Here is a 24164-nt window from a genome sequence, read left to right as displayed (position 1 = left end):
ATTTGCTATTCAATGCAAAAATCTAAATAAACTTCGGTCGAGATAAAACAGAAATTTAATGTTTTAAAGTGAACAACAATCACCATATCTACAAGCATACACCGACCTCGTAAATATTGTTAGACATTAGATACAAAATTCGGTACCAGAAATGTTCGGAATGCATGGGAATGATTTTAAAGACACAAATCTGCTGTGCTGTTTTTTCGCACTACTATTTCTTTAGAATTTGACAGTCTCTAAGCCGTTTGCTATTGTAACGTTTGACCTTCGTCAGCAATATGTTGAACTGAGTCAGCACATTGTACTGAACGATTAAGGAGAACTGTCTAGACATTAGCGATTAAACAGTTGTGTGTCAACAAGTGTCTTTGGTTAGAACTAGTGCACTTTCTGATACCGAATTTGTCTTAATTGACCGACTTTCGAATGTTATGACTGGCCAGACTTACTTTAATATATTGCCACGTTTCATAAGTTTTTGATTTCAAGTTTTCGCAAAACAGATGGCTTTGCAATGAGTTTAAACATTGGATAACATTCCAGACTTCTTATTTCCGTTTGAGCGAATTTGTCTTTTTCTTAAATTTTAGCGCAAAGTCATCCTAAAAAACATAAATTTATACTTCTTGCTGGTGCCATGTCTTACATGTACTGTCTCTTTCAGAAGGTCTACCTGATTCCCTGAACACAGATCGTCTAAGTCTATACTATTAATCTGTATTCTGGCAAAAAAGATAATTGGGTTGACCCTGCGAAGGAAAGGATTGCGTTTCTGTTGTTCATGTGCCCCCTCGAGATCTTACGTGACGGTAAGTCGGCGGGAACGGAGGGGAAAAAGTGTACTAGCTGCAATGTTGAGCTTTACGCCAACTTAACGTAACAGTTACTAATTTTAGCGAACATACACGATTATCACATAGATCATGACATGATCCACATAACTCTATCGGCAATGGCAGGTATCAACTTGATATTTACGTGATTGTCGTGTTCAGTGACATGTACAGCTCCTTTTCACAAAGAGTTAAAGAAAAATTGGAGGGATAGGGGGTTCTATATCCTCTCCTAGATTAAGTAAACTAGCATGAAATAACATAACTTTTTAATTTTTGCAAAGCTCACACTCTGTTCTTTATGGTAATCACCAACTTTAGCGAACTAAATTTGTGTACATAGAGGAGGACGACTTTAAAATGAATTTTTTGACAATTTTAATTTTTGTACCAAAATACCATGTAACAATTGTGATTTACTTTTCATGAAGCACATTTCTTTGTTGTTCGATTATTTAATTCTACATATTAAACAAAAAATAAGTGTTAACATGAGATATTCGGTAATATACATTTCTTTGGAGTCAATTTTGAGTTGCACGTATAGTATGCGGTAAGGAAAAGCTAGGGGTACGGAGTACAACGTTCTCCCCTGATGAAGTAAACTGGCTTAAAATGTTATATACATTACATTTTTAAAACAAAACTTCGATACTGGCCTTTCTAAAATGTATATTTTAGTAAAAAAAAATTGATGTCATAGAATTTGATGACTCTAAATCGATTTTTTTCTGGTCATTTAGTATTTTAACCAGAAGAAAATGTTATAACTGTGGTTTCCTTCCAATGAAACTAATCAGACAGATTTATGGATTTAATTTACTAATTGCAGTGTGCTTACGAAGAAAATTAATGTCAAAATAGGGTATTTACCATGCGGCAGTTCTCTCTCGTCACTACAATTGCAAGTTTTGCTATAGTGGTATATCGTGATTATATTGGTATGCGATGAACTAATGCGCAGCTTTAAAAAGAAGACATTCCACGTAGTCATATGGTCATTTTCTCCCGAAGGTAATATATACCGTTGATGAATGTCTATTTGTATAAATATACTTTGTAAATATTGTTCTATAAAATAATTCTGAAAAGAAGTATCTGAAATATTTTCTATACCTTCCTTGTCTTGGTGATACTGCAAGCATCACTTTCAATCAATACTGTAATTTTTGTGTTTTGGTATGTACGTTTTTGCTATAGTACTGTTGCGGATACTTCTCTCTCGTAAATTATTTGTATCTTCTCTTCATACCTCACTCTTTGAATGGCATGGGTAGCAGTTCAAGGGGGATAATCCTTGACTCGCGGTCGTTTTGCAGCTAACTTCGTATCTGTTCGCTGTTATTAAATCGAGTGGTCATATAACCACAAAGCAATTTCCAACATCCCAACATAATTAATAGCAGGTGTGTGGAACAATTATCTCTCTATTTTACTGAAAAAACTACAAGCGCCATGCTTTCTCTGTGCCCTCCTGGGCTATCCAAAATATGTAATAGGACTACGATTTCATATCGAACAAGCCAGGCAGCGATAGTGGAAGAGCTGATGAGGGTCCATGATCTGACACTGTCGGTTCGAGAATGTTTGCGGGCACGCCTTTTTGTTACAGTAAAAACACAGAGACTTTTAAAAAGAGATCAAGCGGTATTATTTTCATACTCTTGGCACGCAAGTCAAGCGTTCCTGTAGGAACGCGCTTGCCAAGTGCAGATTACGTTCTTGGAAAGTAGTTGTTTGTTGTTGCTAAGGTTTGTTTACATTCATTGGATTGCGTTGTTTACCCCTTTATATGGAGACTTTAAAGCTTGGCCAGAACCAGAGGTACTTAATTGCGCCAGAAGGGAGTAGAGGGAGGGTGTTCTCACCATTGCATCCCGAATTTAGTCAAATTAATGTTTGCTTTGTCGCCCTTTTTTTGCAAGAGTTGCGTGTTTTGGCGAATGGTGCGGTTGTGTCGTGAGCCTCCTCAGTGAAATTGAGGTTTAGAGAGAGGGAGGGTGTACGTCAAAACCATTAGTTGCATACTTCTCCCTACCCTAACCTTTTTTCCCGAATCACCATATTTCGCGGTACATGCAAATCAAAACCAACCTAGAGAGGGAATGCATACCAAAATATCCAATGTTAACATATTTGTTCTTGTTCAGCATGTCTTAAGGTTCCAAGACAAGAAATGTGACCCTTTTAATCTAACAATTCCCTAACGGTTAATAAACTCAGAACCCCCGTAAAGTATACATTTCTGAAAGCCTACATATATGGGAACATTTTGGTAACCACAGTGTCACCATTGTTTACATAACTATCACGTGACAAGATAATTTGCATAACCTTTCAAAAATCGGTTTTCCCTATGTTTTGTCTCAATACTTCAAAATATCTGACTCAAACTTGCTGGAATGCAAGCTGTCACAACGCTCTTTCAAAGTGTGTCTCAGATTTTTTACATCTTGCTTAGCTTTTTTTGGAGCACAATTTTAAAGAAATCAACTAGGGTAAAATTCACTGCTCTGGAAGTTTTTCTGGCATAAAAACTGTTTAAGAAGGTTTAAAAAATTCTGAGACACACTTTTGAAGACCTGTTGGATAACATGCACTCACACAAATTTCGGCCACATATCACAATCAAAACAAAACATAGGGAAAACCGATTTTTGAAAGGTTATGCAAATTACCTGTCACATGATAGTTATGTAAACAATGGTGACACTATGGTAACCAAAATGTTTCCCTATATCTAGGCTTTCCGAAAATATACAATTTATGGGGGTTCTGAGCTTATTAAACACTAGAGAATTGTTAGTTTAAAATGGTCAATTTCTTGTCTTGGAACCTTAAACAACAACAAAAATACCCATGTAGAGGTTTATCCCCATGTAGAGGTTTATCGGGGGATGGGATGGTGCATGATGGGCCCCTCCAGGCGTCGGACTAAGAGAGAATGCTCGCGACTGGCAATAATGTATTCGGTACGATCAAAATGTAGTCTGTCAATAATTATATCTCTAAATTAATAACATGATATTACAATAACACGATTGCAACTAATTTTGGATAATTGGATCTTCATGGTTTTTTGGGGTTTTTTTTCAAATTTCTCAAAGGTGTTTGGTGCCCAATGGCTGAATGTTGTGATATTACAAATTACTCATAAAACAAAGTGCATAACTTAAGAAGAGCAGATGAACTTACATTTACAGGTTAAACAGAAATGACTTCACCATCCAATTATTCCAAATTAGTTCCAATCGTGTTCTATGTGTCTATACTAACGTACAGTACACTTTCCTATTTCTACTAGAAGGCGTTCTACCAACGAAATTGACAAATTATAGTTAAACATATATTGCTGGTAGCTTGTCATATAAACATAGTTCTATTGTCAACAGGTGCGAAAGTGCCCTGACGATGATACTCATATTTTGTTAATATGTCTCGCTTAACTTGTTTATATTCAAATTTGGCTTATAAGTCGTTTGATATGTTGTTTCACTGATTTCAGGTGCATTATTACCAATACGTATAGAATTTGACAATCCCTAAATGACAAAGTCTGAGCATGTGTCACCAAATAACTTTTTTAATTGTTTCAATGTATGAGCATTTGTGTGGATGGATTATATTATGTGGCAACTGATATACTATATACACTACTGTTTTTGCTAAATGGTGATTATAAAATTAATAGTTTTGGCATCTCTGATATATGTTAATAAAACGCACATGTGTCCTTTACATCGTTCGGCGCTGTTCTGTATTTATTGGATCAATGACTGCCGTCTTTCTTCTTCAACAATACAGACATTTTAATCGTTTTTCCAAAGAACTGGTGATTCGTTTGCTACGGATATGTCCTACGAATATGTAATTTGTTTTGATTACTGATGGCGAAAAACTTTGATCAAAAGCAATAGCTGGCAGCTGAAAAATTGCGTTCGTTATTTCCAAGTCATACTTTTCTTCCGCCTATGCTTAAAATTTATAACAATTCTTTGCGTTTCGAGTGATTTTCTAAATACTCAATGTAAAAACAAAATTTCCGTAAAGAAAAGCATAGATCTAAAGTGAACAACAATGAGAAGCAAGCACCGACGACGTCGATATTGTCAGACAGTAGACATTAATGGTAAGGATCATTGCCAATGAGTAGACGCGAATCCGACCGAATTTGGCGCAAGAAATGTTTGGAATGCATGGGAACGTTTTTTGAGAACATAACTCTTTCATGCTATTTTTCTACATTACTATGTCCTTTGCAATTCAACAGCCTCTTAACAATTTGCTACGAATTGTTAATGGTGACTTTCAACCACCTGTCAAATGGAGTCGGTACATTGCATTGAATATTCAAGGAGAACTTTTTGAATTTTAGCAATTCAACAGCATTCTAACTTTTTCCAGCACAGAAACAAGCTTGTCGAGATTATAACACATCCACCGGTACTACTGTTCTCGATGTCTATCTACAAATTTAGATAGACCCAATGCTTTTGACACATTTCACGAAAGGTGTACGTTTAAAAAAATCGACGGTTTATTCGCTGCTGACGAATATTTCCGTTTATTTGATTGCCACAGCAGGAAAAATCTATTCAAAGGTAATAGCTGGTAGCTGTTGTGTTCGTACGTCCCCAGTTTATTCGTTATGCCAAAATTCATAACCGACTAAATTACTTGCATTGCGGATAATTTCTTAAACATGCGTAACAGAATATGAAAAAAACTTAACTTCGGTCTGGGAAAAACAGAAATCTAAATTAACGTCTGCCGAAAAACAGAAATTCGTTGTTTTAAAGTGAACAACAATATCTATATCTACAAGCAAAGACCTCGTCAATATTTTTAGATATTAGACAAAATGGTTCGGATCATTGCTTGTGCATACACACGAGTTTGACCAAATTTGGTGCAAGACATGTTTGGAATGCATTGGAATGTTTTATTAGGACATGAATCTTTCATACTATGTTTTCTACACCAGTGCGTTTTTTTAAGAATATGACAGTCTCTTAGCCGTTTGATATGAATATTTGATGGTGACATTTGACCTTCGTCACCATCATGTTGAAGTGAGTTAGCACGTTGTATTGAAAGTTCCAAGGAGAACTTTGTCTAAGACCTTAGCGATTCAACAGTGTGTCGAGGAGTACATTGATACCGACAACTGTTTTGATTCACCGACTTTCGAAGGTCACAGCTGGCCAGACTTACTTTAATATACTGCCACGTTTTATTGGTTTCTGATTTCGACTTTTTGCAAAACAGATGGCTTTACAATGAGTTCAGACTTTGTATGACACTCAAGAACATTATTATTATTTGCAATAAAAAACTCGTATTTTGGTCAGACTTTAACGGCAGGATGATCCTAAAACACCAACAAGTACTTCTTGCTGATGCCAATAGCTTCTATTCTTATGTGTACGGTTCCTTGCACCAGTTGAACTTGATTTTCTGTACACCGATCGGTTTGACAATTAATTGTTTTAAACTGATAACAATATATTTGGGATAAATCTTGGTGATTTAAGGGGAATTTGACCATACGAAAGAAAGTATTACGTTTCAGTTTTTCATTTTCCCCTACGAGATCTTATGTGACTGTTATCAGTGTTATGTCGGCGGGAACGAAGGAGTATAGAAAAGGACGAACTAGCTGCAATGCTTAGCAGTACGCCAACTTAAAGTAACTACTTTAAGCAAAAATGTGCAAAGACTAACACAGAAGGAATGACATGTTTCACAAATCTCCCCGGCAACGGCAAGTGTAAACTTGATGTTTACGTCAGGGTCTTGTTCAGTTACATGATTACCTTTTTTAATAAAACCCTAATAGTTTTTGTTAAGACAAATCGGGCAAAGTTGTTTCATTATACAGGGAAATGCTTACAAGTGGCAAAATGTACTCGGCACAATTGGAATTTAGTCAGTCGATAATTATATCTCAAAATTAATAAAATTATATAAATATGTGCCAATAACGTACAGAATGTTTTACTATTTCCATTAGAAGGCACCTACACTAGCGATATTGACAAAAGAACGTTAAAATATTTTAATAGTAGCTTGTCATGTTGCAACACTCAATCAACTCAAAGTGCATTACCCGTTTGTCGATATACACAGTCCCACTGTCAACAGATGCAAAATTGCTCTTCATGATGTTACCCATATTTCGTTTATATGTCACGATGGACTTGGTAATATTTAACTTTGATTATGAGTCATTTGATTTGTTGTTTTACTTATTTCAAAGTGCATTATTATCAATGCTTAGCCCAATTGACATTTACTAAATGACAAGCTCTGTGTATGTGGTAAATGTATGAGTGTTTGTGTAAATGGATTCTTTTAGGTTCCTACATACATTACCAGAACGTGGCAACTAATATACTATACCTCTATTTTTGCTGAATTGTGATTATGAAATAATTAGATGGTCATTTCTAAAAATATATGTTAATCAATAGCGCCTTCACACAGTGTTGCGTTGTTCTGTTTTTATTGCCATCACATCTCCGTGTTGCCTGTTGTCCTTTGTCTTTCTCCTTCAAAAAACAGATATTTTAACCAAGTTTGAAAAGAAAACGATGATTCATTCACTGCTGACGAGTATGTCCTTACTTTTCATTACTGATTGAGAAAGAATCTAACCAAAACTAATAGCCGGTATTTCTTAAATTGTGTTCGTAGGTGCCAAGTCATAACTTTCTTCCCCCAAAATTATAACAAGCTAAATTCTAAATGTACAATACACAATACGAAAAAAGAAACTTCGATCAATGAAAAAGAAAAAAATACTGTTTTAAAGTGAACAACAATGACAATATCTACAAGCAAACACCATCGTCAACATTGTCAGACATTAAACTCCGGTTCGAAAAGCTTAAAGACCCGGGATCGCGATTAACTGAAGTCTTAAGAAGATTATGAGGCGTTTTTGTCGTCTTTTGAAATTGCAAACATTATATAAATATGTTGCTAGATTTTTTGGATTCAGTCCGCACGGGGGTTTAAACGTTAGATGATTCCTTTTGAATAGAAGCGATGGAGTTTGACATAATTTGGCACCATGAATGTTTTGAAAACATGGCAATGTATTTTTAAAGACACATATCTTATATGCTAGTTTTTTTTTCTACACTACTGCCACAATGTTCTTTTAAAAATTTAACAGTCTTTTAGCCGTTTATTATGAATTGTCGATGGTAACTTTCGACCTTGTCAGCCACCTCAACACATTGTATTGAATGTTCAAGTAGAACTTTTCAAACCTTAGCGGATCCACAGACTGTGTTAATAACTGACTTAGTTTTGTTACAAACATGATAATGGCAACTCTCTCAATACAGCGATTTTCGAAGGTCACGAGTGGCCAGACTTACGATAATGTGCCACCTTATTTTATAAGTGTATGATTGCAAATTTTAGCAAACCAGATGACTTTACAGTCAGTTTAAAAAACACATATCCGACTTATTTGCAAACAAGCGAGTTTGTCTTTTACTTGAACTTCAAGCGCAAGGTAATTCTAAAAGTACAATTTCTTACTTCTTGCTGATGCCAGAGACGTTTTTCCTACATATACGGGCCCACGACACCCGTTCAACCTGGTCCTTTGTACATAGATTGTTATGCAGTCAATGTTTAAACTGATAACTATTATATATATATATATATATATATAATATATATATATATATATATATATATATATATATATATGTTTAGTTCAAGATCAGCTGGAGTAGAGAGCTCAATACTAGAGTAGAGCTAAATACACAACTGAGTTGATCAGAGTAATCTAAAAAATTACATTTCCACTACAAATTTGTTACGTATAGGCTGCAGAGCCGCCTACACTCATCGGATAGCCTCGACCGACTGAAACGTTTGGGCTGCTGATTGCATATGTTGTTAAGCAGGGAACAATTTCTTTTGTTTTGTTTTTTTTATCACCTATTTGTTGCAAAAGGTTGCATAATTAGTGACTGCACAGGAGAAATTCCTGTGTCTGCAGGTCGATACTAATTCGTTTCTATTGTTGACGGAGCACATTTCTGGATATCTGAGGAGTATGAATTTCTCGTGGTGGCACAGACTGCATTTTTTGTGACGTTAGATTATGGAATGTATGGGCACGTTTTATGATAAAAATGTTTATGCTAGATTTTCTTTTACTTTACTGAATTCTTTAAAATTTATCAGTCTCTTATCCGTTACTATGAATTGTCGATAGTGACTTTTTACCTTCGTCTCTGTCTGTTAAACTGAGCAAGCCTATTGCATTGAAGTTTCAAGGAGAATGTCTCATTCTTAGCGATTCAACAGTGTGTCAACAACTGCATTTGCTCTATTATACAGATTGATACCGACAACTTTCTTAATTAGCGGACTCTCGAAGGTCACGAATGGCCAGACTTACGATGATACAACGTCACGTTTTATAAGTTTGTGATTTCAACCTTTCGCAAAACAGATACTCCTACAGTAAGTTTTGTCGCAACTGGGTAAATTTGCGTTTTCCTCGAACTTATAGCGCAAAGTGAAATTAAAATCACCAATTGTTACTGCTTGCTAATGCCACAAGTTTTTCGTGCCTGTGCTGATCCTTCACCTGTTCAACCTGATTCTCTGTACACAGATTGGTAATAGGCAGTCAATGTTTCAACTGAAAGCAATATATTAGAGATAAACCATGGTGATTGATGATAATTTGACCATACGAATGAATGCATGTGATTCCAGTTTTTCACGAGCCCTAACGACATCCTTTGTGGCTGTTAGGTCGGCGGGACACAATCTAACGAACGAATGAACACAATATCTGCAAGGTTGAGGTGTCTACGATATCTTACGTGACTTATGTGGGCGGGACTAACGCAAGAGTGAAATGGGCGGACTATGTGCAATGTTGGTGTACGCTTAAGTGACTTCATTCAGCGAAAACATACAACGACAATCTACAACTGGCAATAGCGAGTGTAAACTTCATATTTACGTCATGATCGTGTTCAGCTCATTTTTTGCTCACGGGTTGACACATGTGAGCATATCTCGCAGCGATGTCTGTCTGTCTGTCTGTGTACTCAATATCTCAAAAACGGCTCATCAGATCAGAATCGAACCTGGTACATAGATTCAGTTTACAAATGTCAAGAACTGATAAGTTTTTGCCTACTTTTTTTGCTTACTTTTTTGCTTACTTTTTGCTCATTAGCATAATTAATGATTATAAAAACGCATATTATATTGACAACGACTGCCCACAATTTGATGAGATTCGCTACAAATGTCGATCACACCAAGATATATCAGCTCTGAAAGATATTAAGGGGTGACATAAAAGATAAGGATAATTTGCATATTTAATGAACTTTCCTTATTAGGGATATATATCTGATTTGACTTAATCAAAATTGACAAAACTTGCTATGTATATTGAAGATACTACGAGTTAACATTATTGAAAGTCATTAAGCATTTTTACTTCATCAAACTCTTAATTTGCATATTTAATGAACGTTTGAAACTAGGGATATTTATTTGACTTGACTTGACCAAAATTTATGAAACTTGCTATGTACATTAAAGATACTATGATATAACATTTTTGAAAGTCATTAAGCATTTTTGCTTCAGCTAAATACTTTTTTTGCATATTTAATAAACTTTCCTCGTTCGATATATATATCTGAATTGACTTGGCCAAAGTTGATGAAACTTATATACCATTCTTGAAAATCATTAAGCAGTTTCACTTCAGCCAATTCCTTATTTACATATTTAATAAACTTCACTAATTAGGGATATATATCTGAATCGACACGACTGAAGTAGATGAATCTTGCTACATATATTGAAGATACTAAAACAACACTACTGAAAGTCATTAAACTTTTTTACTTCAGCCAATTCCTAATTTGCATATTTAATGAACTATCCTTATGAGATATATTTATCTTTATTGACTAAACCAAATTTGACGCAACTTGCCATGTACATTAAAGCCCCAATAGCTGCTAATTCTATGCATTATTTTCATGATTTTACTTTCAAACCTAAGTTGGTTCGTGTAGATGTGCTGACTGAAGGTTGTGTATACAGGTATCACTGCTCGCTGATTTGGACCATGCCTACATGTTTTAACAGGCTGAATAATAAACGGGTGCCGCACCCATAAAATGGCGCCCTCACGTGAAAAGTACAAATAACAGTATTTCTTGCTCATACACATCATGATCATACCAGAAACATGCATGATGCCATTTACCTGAATGGACAACACAAAATGGCGGAAAATCTAAAACGATGGTAAAACGTTTGAATTTACACGCCATTTTCCACACTTATGGCAGTGTAAACACTTTTTGAGTCTTTAATGGGTCTTATTCAAAGAAAATTTTTGGAAAACAGGATATTTTGAGATCGGTTTTAACACATTCGCAGCTATTGCGGCTTTAAAGATACTATGATACAACATTGAAAGTCATTAAGCATTTTTACTTTAGCCAATTCCTTATTTGCAAATTAATGAATTTTCCTAATTTAGGATATTTATCTGTCTTGAATAGACCAAAGTTGATGAATTTCTTTTTACGTGAAAGATAATATGATACGATATTATTGAAAGTCATTTAACATTTTTACTTCAGCCAATTCCTAATTTGCATATTTTAATGAACTTTCCTGATTGGGGATATATACTTGGATTTAGAATTAATCTGTGGTGAATATTATTCATTATGTTGATCATAACACTTTAAATGAAGTTGCAAACATGTGGCAGAGGTTAAAATTTACACATAACTGCAATATAATGAAACACGTGAGCATTTTCAGTTCATATCTGGTTTAAAAAGTGTTAAACATTTTTGCGGAGATAAATCGGGAAAATGCTCGCAACTGGCAAATATAAGCGTCAATGACAATTTGCTCATATTTGGTTACATCATAGACAGTTGAGAAAGAGGATGGGAAGCTACCGCAAAGAACAAAAGAACTGTGAAGAAGCAACGAGCGATCTCTTTTGCAATAATAAGAACGTGTGAATCGATTTTGCATAATTATCAGCTGGGCGATAGCCGCTGCTGGACATTCGGTAGTTCGTAGTGAAAAAAACTTCATGAATTTATTTTCAGCATGAAGTTGTCTTTCCGAGTGAAGTCGGATTCAGCATGAAGTTGTTTTCCGAGTGAAGTCGGATTCCCTTATCCTAAAGATTGATTTATTCCTAGATGCGACAAAGAAACATTGCTTTCCTTCTGAATGGGATTATTCTCTTCTCCGAAAAAAGTGTATTTAGGACACACTGCAAGCATGTTTGCGAAACTGTACGACAGTTAAATGGTAATTGGATTTGTTTATAAAAAGGTAAGCTTATGCAAATCCAACGTAATTTATTCCAGCATAGTTCGTTCAAAGGCAATACCGCAGCTTCCCATCCTGTTTCTCGACTGTCTATGGTTATATGAGGCAAGCAAGGGTGAGTGTATACACGATATTAATAGCTTTTATGGACCTTAGCTTGTGATATTCATAGTCAAGTGCATTTGAACAAATTTTGATGCACCGTCCATTGAAGTACGAAACGTATAGTTGGCAACTGTTGCAACTGATGACTACACACATGTATACAATACCATGCACTAGAGTTCATCATAATTAGTGATACAATCTGCCATACAAAGGTAAAGATGTCCCCAGGCCTCTTATAATGCAAAGACAATATTTTGTCTCTCTACGGTCTTTGGTTGCTCAATCGAAGACTAATGTAAGTATCGGATAAAGCCCGAGTACGAGGGCTCTTCTGGTATATGAAGTCCAACCCAACGATAAAATGTCTCGGCCTGCGGCCTCGACATTTTATCGTAGGGTTGGACTTTATATACCAGAAGAGCCCGAGTACGAGGGTTTTATCCGACTTAAAAACTATCGCCCCTAACTGATATATTTTCGTTTTCAATGTGTTTACGTCAACCGTCCCCTTTGTCAATGTAACATGTTTAGGATATGAATTAAAACTTTTATTTGTGAAATAGCCTTCCAATGTAATGGAACATCCTATAAATGCCCTAGGGCACATTAGTTTAAATGCCCTAGGGCACATTAGTTTATGTTTGTACCACAGCAGATTTTGTGTTGCAGCTGGTTTCCGCTATGTTACCAAATTTGAATATTAAAACGTACCAGATGTCTACAGAATATGACATGTTCACTTTTGATTGGACAGTACTTTTCTATGGCGCTGTCATTCGTTTCTGGAATTTGGTGACCAAGGCTTTACGAGTAAATAAGACACCCTGAATTGAGCACTCTAATTGGTCAATCAACAATAGATAGTTTTTAACATGTGATAATGGATATTCTTTAGGGCTTCCACTGTCAACGATGATGCCACACCTATATGATTATAGTCTGACCCAAATTGCCACACATTTAAAAAATCACTGCAGTATCATAGACAAATGGGAAAACTTCCAACCACATACCTATTTGTGGCAATTGTGGCATCAGATAATGTATATCTGTTTTAAAACCCTTTAGCCAAATATAACAGCATCAAAGCAGGGATTTGTATAGAAGCCATTATTTGACTCCGACGTACGAAATTGCATAAATGTACAATAAGAATATAAGCTTAAAGAAAGAAAAACCTTCCAAAACAAAATTTCTAAGCAATTTTACATACAAAATTGCCATATTTCAATCCACAGATGAAAGAGTTAGTGATTAATAATCTGACCAAGCTGAAAGGTTAGCTGTCCATAGAGATGAAACACTCTAATCGATATGTGAATATATCCTGCAACTTGTTAATGAAAGGCTGCTTGTGGAAATGGAAGGTTCCGTGCAATACTTTGTGTACAATATGGTATATTAGCTATTTTTCCAAGGCAATCTGACCAATGTTTAGACTTTTGTTGCCCGTTAGCATTTATTAGTAATGTTGACTTTATTTTTACAAATACTAATTAACTGTTGACCATGTATCTACCACTAATACACAGATAAAGTGTGCAGCAATTCTCATTTTTTGCAATTTGAACGAGAACTTCAAGAATATCATATTTGATATTTTTTAGGAATAAAAGAGGCAAGGCTTGGGACCAATTATTAGATCTGTACCCAAAAATGTCGTTAAAAGACAGCATAAAGATATTTCTACGCTTTATTTGTAAAACAGTGTGTCAACTGCACTGGTTAAATATTAACAACACTAGTTTCTGTCTTCTAATTCGCTAATATTCACGTATCCAAACTTCAGCAATATTTTGATATGTGGTAATCGGCTGATCCTTGAGAACTTACGATCATAATGTGATGCCTGGTTTGACATGTGGTTCCTGAACATATCGCATTCATTGTCCCCCGACATATGTATGAAATATCAAAGAAATAAGTCACCGGTCAATCGAGCAATTTTAAGTTGTTATGGAATAATGGGTCTGACAGAATAAAAAGGCCCACATACTAATTGAAACTTATGATCGTGAAGGTCTAAAGATGCCCGACATTTTTGTCCCCCTTTATGGATTCTGTGCTTCATAGATTCGTACACTGTGCGATTCAACGACTACCCGTTTGAAAGCTTTTGCCATTTAGATGGCTATGCTTTTATGGATCTGATTTTCTAATTTTCCATTTCATCCTTAGAAACTCTTCCAGTTTTCCATATATTTCGACGCAAAACCACTATTTTATCGATTAATTTATCATGTTTGGCACAAAGAAGGTGGCAGTTGCTGTAATACGCCAAAAGCTAGTCATTTAGGTATCCTCAAAAAATCCTTTTGGGAAATATCAACATTTCTAACAAAGGTAGTACTATTTTTATCCACACTGGATTAGTTTGAATATCATCTAAATGACCTTGTTGATGACCATGGCGACTTTCTCTCACCTGCAGTGCTGTCAGGAAAACTGAATATCAAGACTACTTGGTTTGTGGAATGGAGAAGGCTTTGCAATCTCATTCCGAAACAACGGAAACGTATTCTGAAAGACACCCAACTTTATCAGATGCGTAGGCAATATGACTTTGTGTATGTAAAAGGAAAATGTTTTTCTCTTTCACAAAGAGTGATTACTTTACCATCCAAATTTTTATAGCAGTTTCCTTGCCAAACGATTCATACATCGATATTGTGAAGACATGTGAACTCGTCATTTTAAGACTTACACTTCGCTTCACTGGTCAGGAAATCTATTTTGGATAATCAAAAAATCTCCATCTCAACCTATAGGAAGTTATCTTAATTCAATTTCATGATTTTTTACAGTATTCTTCCAAATGGTGTGAAGCTTTTACCCTGGACAAGTGTTCTCTCCGTAAGGATTCTGAGACGACGTGTGAGCATTTGTTTCTGAATTTTCAAAGAATTGGAAACTTTTGGTACCGTTCTTCGGTTTATTTGGTAAACAAGAAGTTTTTTCAATATTACCTATCAAGCTATTTATTGCTTTAGGTTACAAGTCCCTCCTTAACTTGCCAATATTTCGATTCATAGATTTCATTAACACAATAACAGAATATTGTGTTTTTCTTTATTGTAGCTCCAGATCAAAAGTTTGCTTTAGTTTATTTTACAAGTATCTGCTTTGTACCTACGCTATCCAAAGTATTAACAAACCAGATATGAACTGAATATGCTCACGTGTTTTACAACAGGTTCATTAATAGTAGTACCCTTCACAGAACAAAAGATATATGTTATCACTATATGTAGCAGGTTTTTTCAACTTCGCACAGTACTCTCAGAGTTTAATCACTAATTACAAAACTTTATTTAATATGCAAATGAGCTGTTAATTAACTTGACACTGCTCAATGCTTCATGGGACAACTAGATATCCATCAGATCAACATTTGTAGCACGTTTTATTTAATTTAGTGCTGTAATTTTAGAGTAATGTCACTAATTACAAAGTTCATTAAATATGCAAATAAACCTAAATTAACTTGACACTGTTCAATGATTCATAGCACAATTAAATATTATCAAATCAATTTCTGTAGAACGTTTCACAAAATTTGGTGCCGTAATTTCAGAGTTATATACCTAATTACAAAGTTTATTAAATATACAAATGAACCCTTAATTAACTTTACACTACTAAATGCTTTACAACACAGTTAGATATCTGTCAGATCAGTATATGCAGCAGTTTTCATCACATTTGATGCAGTTATTTCGGAGTTATATGACTAATTATAAAACTTCATGAAATATGCAAATGAGCTAATTATTAACTTGACACTGGTCAATGCTTCTCAGTACAATTGGATATTTATCAGATCAACATCTGTAGCAAGTTTCATCAAATTTAACGCTGTAATTTTGGAGTAATATCACTAATTACAAAGTTCATTAAATATGCAAATGAACCCTTAATTAATTTTACACTACTAAATGCTTTACACTACAGTTAGATATCAGTCAGATCAGTATCTGCAGCAGATTTCATCACATTTGGTGAAGTTATATCGGAGTTATATCACTAATTACAAAACTTCATAAAATATGCAAATGAGCTATTTTTTAACTTGACACTGCCAAATGCTTCTAAGTATAATTAGATATATATCAGATCAATATTTGTTGCAAGTATCATCAAGTTTCGTGCAGAAATTTCAGAGTTATCTCACTAATAACAAAAGTTCATTAAATATGCAAATGAGAAGATAATTGACATGACACTCACAGTATCATCATAATGTTCTGAGACTGTCATCTGTGAAAAATTTCATAAAATTTGGTGCAGTATTTCTTGATATATGTCTACACTGTCATTACCGTCTCCATAGGGAAACCATTGTACGGAAAAAAACAATATTGCATAACTTCATTAATATGCAAGCCACACTATCCAAAATCTAATCACTTCTTGCAAGTAGCATATGGTACCTGTGTACCAAATCTGACTTGAATCCGTTCAGGCGTTTTTGAGTTATCGTGTAAACAGACAGACAGACAGACAGACAGACACACACACACACACTAACATACACACACACACACACGGACAGACAGACAGACATCGCTATGACATTAGCCCACGTGTTTACACACGTGAGCTAAAAACAGATTTATTTGAATTTTGGAAAAACCTTTTGTCTTTAGACCTTATTCCTTTTATTCTGCTCTGTAGAATTTTCGACATCTGTTATGCAGTTTCGGGACCATTACAGTTTTAATGTTTCTTTTTGAACATTGTACCGAACTCTTATTGCCAAATAAAAACATGATTATATTTTAAAAAAATAATAATAACGATCTGATCACTTTGAATATGTAATATCAATTTGATTAGTTTCTAGCCCGCTTTCTCCTTTAGTGATGCTTTTAAGACTATCAACCGGCAAGGCAGTTTATTTGTTGATAAATATATCTTATCTTTTACATGCACAAATCTGACTTGTAATGTTCCTTGTAGAACACTGTATCGAACTCTAATTGCTAAATAAAGACATTATATATAAAAAATAAAAAAACTATCTAATCAGGGTGAATATGTAAGATCAAATTGAATAGTTACAGGCTGATTTAAACTTTAGTTACAATTTTTAAGACAATCAACCGCCAAGGCAGTTTAATTGTTGACAAATATGTTATCTTTTAAATGCACAAGGCTGACTTTTCTTGTTTTTTTTTATGAAGAATAGATGACATAGACTAAAATACAAAACATGCAACCGATGTTTACATTTGTCCATACACCAGATACATTGAGTGATTTCAACATACATGCATCAACTAAGAAATCCTACCGGCAAAAGTAAACATCTTTTTCTCCCAACAACTGGTGCATCCATTTTGGAACAACTTACAAAACCAATTACACACGGGTGATGACATTGAGATAGACTTGAGAATTTTAACTTTGGTGAACTTGATTGTTCCTTTCAAATTCTGACCTAAGGGGCTGGTCAGTTTCTTCCGCCTGGGGGGTTGGTGTATTCAGGGGGGGGGGGTCACCCTGTTTTTGACTTTGGTGATAGGGGGGTCACCGTGTTTTTGAAATGCCCAATATTAATGGGAGGGTCAGTGTGTTTTTCAATTTCAACTTACGAAAAATGTATTTTCCCAGCCACAAATTTCATCATTTAGTTGCATTTTTTGGAGCGCCGTTCAAGCGTGTAAATTTAATAATAATAAGACATATTTATCAGAGCCCCGTCCTAGTGCAAAGCTTTATATGTCAGACATATATACCTGAGATACCTGTATGTTAAAAAGTCTTGGACGCGCCCTTCGGGCGCATTTCTTTAAAATATCAACAATATTTTTAGCTTGCTATTCAGCTGCATGACTTTCATATATCGGATATGTATACATCTCAGAGATATCTGGATTTTTAATATTTTTGGCGCACCCTTTAGGCGCAGTAAATTAATATATCAGAGATATATGTCATTTACTAAAATTGTCGGATTTGAACAAAGTATTGCCCATATACAGTTTTGCTGATATGGTGACCTTGACTGAACTCTTCATTGAAAAAGTGTCAAGAAACTGACATGGAATGGTGATCAAACCTCCAAAATGTAAAACAAAAACAGTGAAGAGATTTACACCGGTATTTCTTAATCGACACAGTAGTCATGTGAATATTGAACATCCCGTCACTCTAGTGAACACTCTCTTTTGAACTATAACGGTCGTTCATTTGGGCTGAAGGAGAAACAAACAGCCTAAATTGTGACAAAAAATTGCAACACTTAAATATATTCATATGAAAACATAACATCTGAAATTTATATAGTCATCGTATTATTGTTTTAACCTATCTTTTCGTATTCTTACTGACCATAATTTTGGTATTGGTCCATGGACTACTGTTTGCTTGGATACGAGAGACATAGTAGTAATTTTTCAAACGGTGTGGCGATGAAGGGCGCATCGTTGTTTAGAGCTGTGCGCACTCAAATGCTATCGTATTTGTTGACATACTCAGCTATCTTATACAAATTAGGATACCGCTCTTTCTACTTCTGAATGCTACAGGCTAGACTGTTTGATTTATGCGAATTTCGTTAAGAAAACAAATGAGCATACCGTTGTCGATAAAAATAAGTCGCAATTGTATAGTGACTGTCTATGTTGACAATGTATTTGATACTCGACGAACTCTTGAAGGACGTTATTTCATTGCCATTGTAAAGAAATACATGTATGCTTGAGCACACACTGTTGTGTTCATTGTCGTTGATCGATCAATGAATTAACCCTCGGCAAATCCTCCGAGTAAATGTAAATGCCTGCCTTCACGCGAGTATAGTTAATTTAAGCAAAGCCATTAGTTGGCTAGTTTACGTTTAAATGAAGTCTGCTACTGCGGAGAACAGACATGAAGGGTCAGGTTCAACGAAGCAATCGAGAAGCCCCCCAAAAAAGCAGAATTTTTTTTATGAACAACAATGGATACATCTGCAGGAAAACATCGTGACCGACACCGTCAATATTGTCAGACATTAGACAAGATGGTTAGGATTATTGCTGAGTAGAAGCGAGTTCGACCTGCCTTGGCGCCATGAATATGGAATGTACGGGATTGTATCTTTAGGACATAAATCTTTCATGCTATTTTTCTACAATACTGATTTCTTCACAGTTTAACAGTCTAAGTCATTTGCATTGAATTCTGAATAGTGGCTTATGACTTCGTCAGCCACCTGTTAAAATGAGTAAGCGCATTGTATTGAAGGTTCAAGGAGAGCTTTTTGAACCGTAGGGAATCAACAGTTTGTCAACAACTTCAATGTCAGAAAATTGTAACTGCTTAGCTCGGTTATTGAATCAATCTTTTTTAAAAGTGGGGATTCGGCCAAGCGCTCTTGACTCTGGCGTCTTTGATTTTTGACAGGGCGCCGTACCTTGTGATTTCGAAGCCTCTAGAAGATTTTTCTGTATTTATTGAACAGCTTGATACTGACAATCTTAATTCACCGATGTTTGAAGGTAACAACTGGCCAAAAAATACTGCCACGTTTTTTGTGTTTTTAATTCGCAACTTTACGCAAAAGAGATGACTATCCTATGCGCTAGGGAAAAAATCTTGTATCATAATCTTACTTATCTTATTGGCAATCAAGCAAATTTGAGTTTCGCGTGAGCTTCTAGCGCAAAGAGATCCTAAAAATATGCATTCATGCTGAATAATGGTGCAAACGGCTTACATTCTTATGTGTACGGTGACTTTCAGATCGATTTCCCAGTCAATGTTTCAATATATAATATACAATATATATTTTGGCAAAGCCATCGTCAATTTCTGCAATTCTGAGGTTTACAGTACGCAAAAGTTGGTACTTGCAGCTAGCTGCGAAAATATACAACGACCTACTGACAGATTCAGCACGGCATGTTTCACATAGCTTGACTGGCAACGGCAAGCGTAAACTACATAAATGCGTCCTTGTCGTGTTTAGTTACGTCGATTTTTAAAAAGTGCTACACTTTTTGTGAAGACGTATCAGGCAAAGTAGTTCCTTTACATAGCAAATGCTCAAAACTGGTAAAAATGCACTCGTACGTCAAGTCGCTCCACTGTAGAGTTAAGTTCTCTCTACCGTTAGTGTGTTATGATGAAGAGTTAGACTGTACGGTTTCGCAATGTGGTGATGCAAAGTACAGACGTCAGTACACTGGCCTGCATAATTTCCACAGGGGCATGATTTCAACAAAATGATTGTCCAAGCAGTTTTGCTGATATGGCGACTGTGACTGAACTTACCGTGGAAGAAGTGTCAAGAAGCTGACATGGAGTGGCCATCACATCTCGTAAAGGTAACAAACAAAGAACAGCGAAGAAGTTCACTCCCGAACTTCTTAATCGGGTCAGTAGTCAGGCGAATATCGACCCACCCGTCCCTCTAGTAAACACGATCTCGAACTATACTGGCTATTTTTCCGGTTTTAAAGACAGGAGAAATACCTCAAATTGTGACAAAATTATAGCATTTACAAAATCCAAAAAGGGACTGTTAAGAATACGTGGTCGTTGCATTACTGTTTTTATTTCTATTTCAAAACTAATAATACTTTATTATTCGACCGTGGAATCACGATTTAGTGGCGTGCGAGAGATTTAGTACTAAGTTCATACAGTGTAATAAGAAAAAGGAGGCGCCGTAGCATATATTCGCTAATGACAAATACGTCTACCTGCTTTACTGTTGTGTCCAAATCAGGAAATCTTTCTTTCTATTTTTACATGTTAGACTGTTTTACCTGTGCAAAGTTCATAACGAAAAACAATAGCGCATACTCTTGTCGATAAAAGAAGGCATCAATTTTGTAGTGACTTTCTATGATAACATTTGTATGGGAATATCGAATAAAGTTTTAATAACGTCATTTCCTTAATTGTAAATACATGACATTGAGAACACACTGCTGCTCAGCTAATTATCCCGGTAACTACCCACCAACACTCTAGCAAAGTTATATCAAGTCAAGCAACTGGTTGGTAAGTTTAAGTTCACAAAAATATAAGCTGCAGTGAAGAACAAAATAAGACAGGTCAGGTCCATCGATGGTTACCGGTCAAGTTGAAGCTTGGTGAGAAGCTTAGAATACGGGAATTGAGATAACACTGAAAGGAGGTATATATTCGTCCTGGCTGGGAACCTATTTTTTCAGTGAAATATGTAGGCTTAGTAAACCCGATGAGTTTCCCTGCGCAGTTGATGTTGATGTCTTGCAACTGCTAAATTGTCGCATTGAAAAATAGTTTCTATTAGTTCATAATCAAGTAATGTCTAACAGATTTCCCATATGTCCCCCTGAAGCCATCATGTATTCTAGGTGTTTGTTTTCAATGCGTGCGTGAAAAGGCTAAAATGCAGTCTGTATGATTGACCTTTCGTTTTTTCTGTATTTTCTGCGAATTCAAATGCAGGTAGATACAGTTATATGTTTATGATAAATAAAGACAAATTCAGCAAGTGTTTGCCTGTAGATGCACTATTTTTACATGGCAAAAAAATCTCTCTATTTGCCTGTATTTACTATAAATAAAGGAAAACGTCTGTCTGTATTTAGTCATATTTCCAGCCAACGTGTCAGCAGGTGATCCTGCTCTTTTCAGGATTCTCATAAATTCAAGTTTATACTTAGGGGTTATTTCACGACATTTGGGCATACCGCGTCATATTCGAGTGTTGTGTTCTTACTTTGACGAGTTGCGCAGCGACTCACAGCTTGCAATATGCAAATTAACCATTTGTGAGTAAGCAAGTGAGAAATGGGTGTACATTGCCACACCTCCACCCTGACCACATTTTCGACTACATGTGTACAGCTGATATGATGGCAATTGAAAAAGCGACTGATTTACATTTCTGTTCAACCAAGTTTCTGACAATGTAATTACGGAAAAATTGTGGTGTAATACATTCAGCAAATCAAGACAGTCATCAAAACGCTTACGAAGAAATCTAATATTTAAATAGAATAGTGAGATAATTGAAAGTTTGTCATTTTGATTTTTACCTTGATTAAACTCGTCGACAGTGTATGAAGAACAATCGTACTTGATAATGTGATCTTGTGAGTTGGAGTCCATAACACAGAGCATAGTAGAGTTGATTTCTTGTAGATCTCCTGACAAATCTAAAGATGATAGGTGGTGGTGGCGAAGACTGTTCCCTGTTGTGATTTTGGCGTCTTGACAAACAGTGACTAATGACTATGTCGTTTTTAGTGACATCGACACTACAGTCGCTGCAATTTTGACAACAATATCATCCGTGTTTTCATCATTTTGCTGAAGAATACCGTGAATTTCGATATTGTTTTGGCGGTCATATTGCTGTTGTTCTTGTAATTCTTCATGGGTACTGTGTAACTCTTTCTCTCTGTTAGTAATTTGTCCTTGTAAGCTTATGTTTTCAGCTTTCAGGTGATCGGCGTTTGATAGAAAGTCGGCCAGTTGCTTGCTAAAGTTTTCGGGAAAATATGTTGACAAAATCAACTGACCTTTGTACCTTAACTAAGCTGTGTTCAATCTGTTCAGTTTATATTTCCAGAGTTGACAGAGTTCGAAGAATTCCAGATAGCTGAGTTTGAATGTCTTTGTTTTCCGTCGGGCTATGCGGATAAAAGTCTCCAGCGTCAGCCATCTTTGTTTGCTGTGGCCCGGAACTGTGGTCGCTACCTGTACTCAGTTTAGTTATTTCATGCTTCTTCGCTGGTTTCTTCTGCATCGTTTACTAGTTGGTGTTGTCAAACAGTGCTTCAAAATGTATATCCAAAGGTTTTCAATTATATGAAGACACTTGTTCGTGAAAACAAGAACAACATTGCACGAGCGATCTTACTGTCTGTCCTACCTCCATGACATGCGCAAATCGATCGTCGCCGAGGATGAAAAAGTCATGATGCTTACAGCTTATTTATACTTGATTTGATCCCGAGGTAGCCGACAACCTCGTCAACCAGAGTAGTTGTCTGAGCCCACATTACATGCCGACACTCATCAGTGCCACAATGCTCGAATAAGAAAATACCCGGGACAACACTCGGCTCTTAGAACGAGCAACTTAATTCAGTCCCTTATCCACAACGGAGTTTGGGGGCTGTTATTTGTTCTCGGCGTAGCCGGTGTAAGCTAACTTACTATATACATAATATAAAAGAAAAACGTTCATATAAGTATTTTACGCAGACGTGAAATAAATTATTTATATTCAATAAATATCCTTCTGACAAAGGGAGGCGATTATATAGTGATCGTGTACAGCAACACTGCTTCTTAAGCCCGGAAACCACTTAGTACAAGAAAAGTAGGCCGGTTTTTTGGTTATGATTAACATCTGACTGAGTGTCTTTTTCCTTCCGTTCTGTGGGGAAGATTCGAAAAACAAACCGGAGTGTTTTAAGTATTGCAAGTGTAGATGAATATCACGAAAATTGCCCACAGAAAACTATGATTTTGGAGGGGGCGGGGTGGTGGACCCGCCGGTACATTGGGGATCGCCCGCTTAATTTTTTTGTTTCATTCATAAATATTTTACAAGAAAATTCACTCTTGAGATCTTGAGACATCCTACTACAATCATGTGCTTAAAATATTGTTATTTTACTTTTGTACTGCAGTTTGTCGTTGTTCGGCATAGCACATAACTAGAGCCCCATAGAAAACAGTGGCATTTTACTAGCAGTAAACTCTTCGCCGGTATCGGACTGATGGCTTGCTCCAAGACATTCATTGCATTAAGGCTACGGATGTAAATGTTATATCTATCGTCTTCAGATAATGTAATACACTGGTGTTTTTCCATTTATTTTCTTTTTGGGCTAGTTTTTATTCAAATAGTCA

The 24164-nt window shown here is 35.8% G+C and overlaps 1 long non-coding RNA gene across 1 annotated transcript in view; it reads right to left on the bottom strand.

The window, feature by feature from the left end:
• LOC139116032 (uncharacterized) overlaps nucleotides 1-23171 on the bottom strand; it is a 97559-nt gene extending 74388 nt beyond the window's left edge. The window contains exon 1 of the long non-coding RNA XR_011548221.1: nucleotides 22337-23171. This is a non-coding gene — a long non-coding RNA (uncharacterized lncRNA). The remainder of the gene's footprint in view (nucleotides 1-22336) is intronic.
• Between the last annotated feature and the right edge of the window lie 993 nt (nucleotides 23172-24164).

This window comes from Ptychodera flava, chromosome 17, assembly GCF_041260155.1.
Source record: "Ptychodera flava strain L36383 chromosome 17, AS_Pfla_20210202, whole genome shotgun sequence".
In the NCBI taxonomy this organism is placed as follows: Eukaryota; Metazoa; Hemichordata; class Enteropneusta; family Ptychoderidae; genus Ptychodera; species Ptychodera flava.
This window is presented reverse-complemented; position numbering and strand designations above follow the sequence as displayed.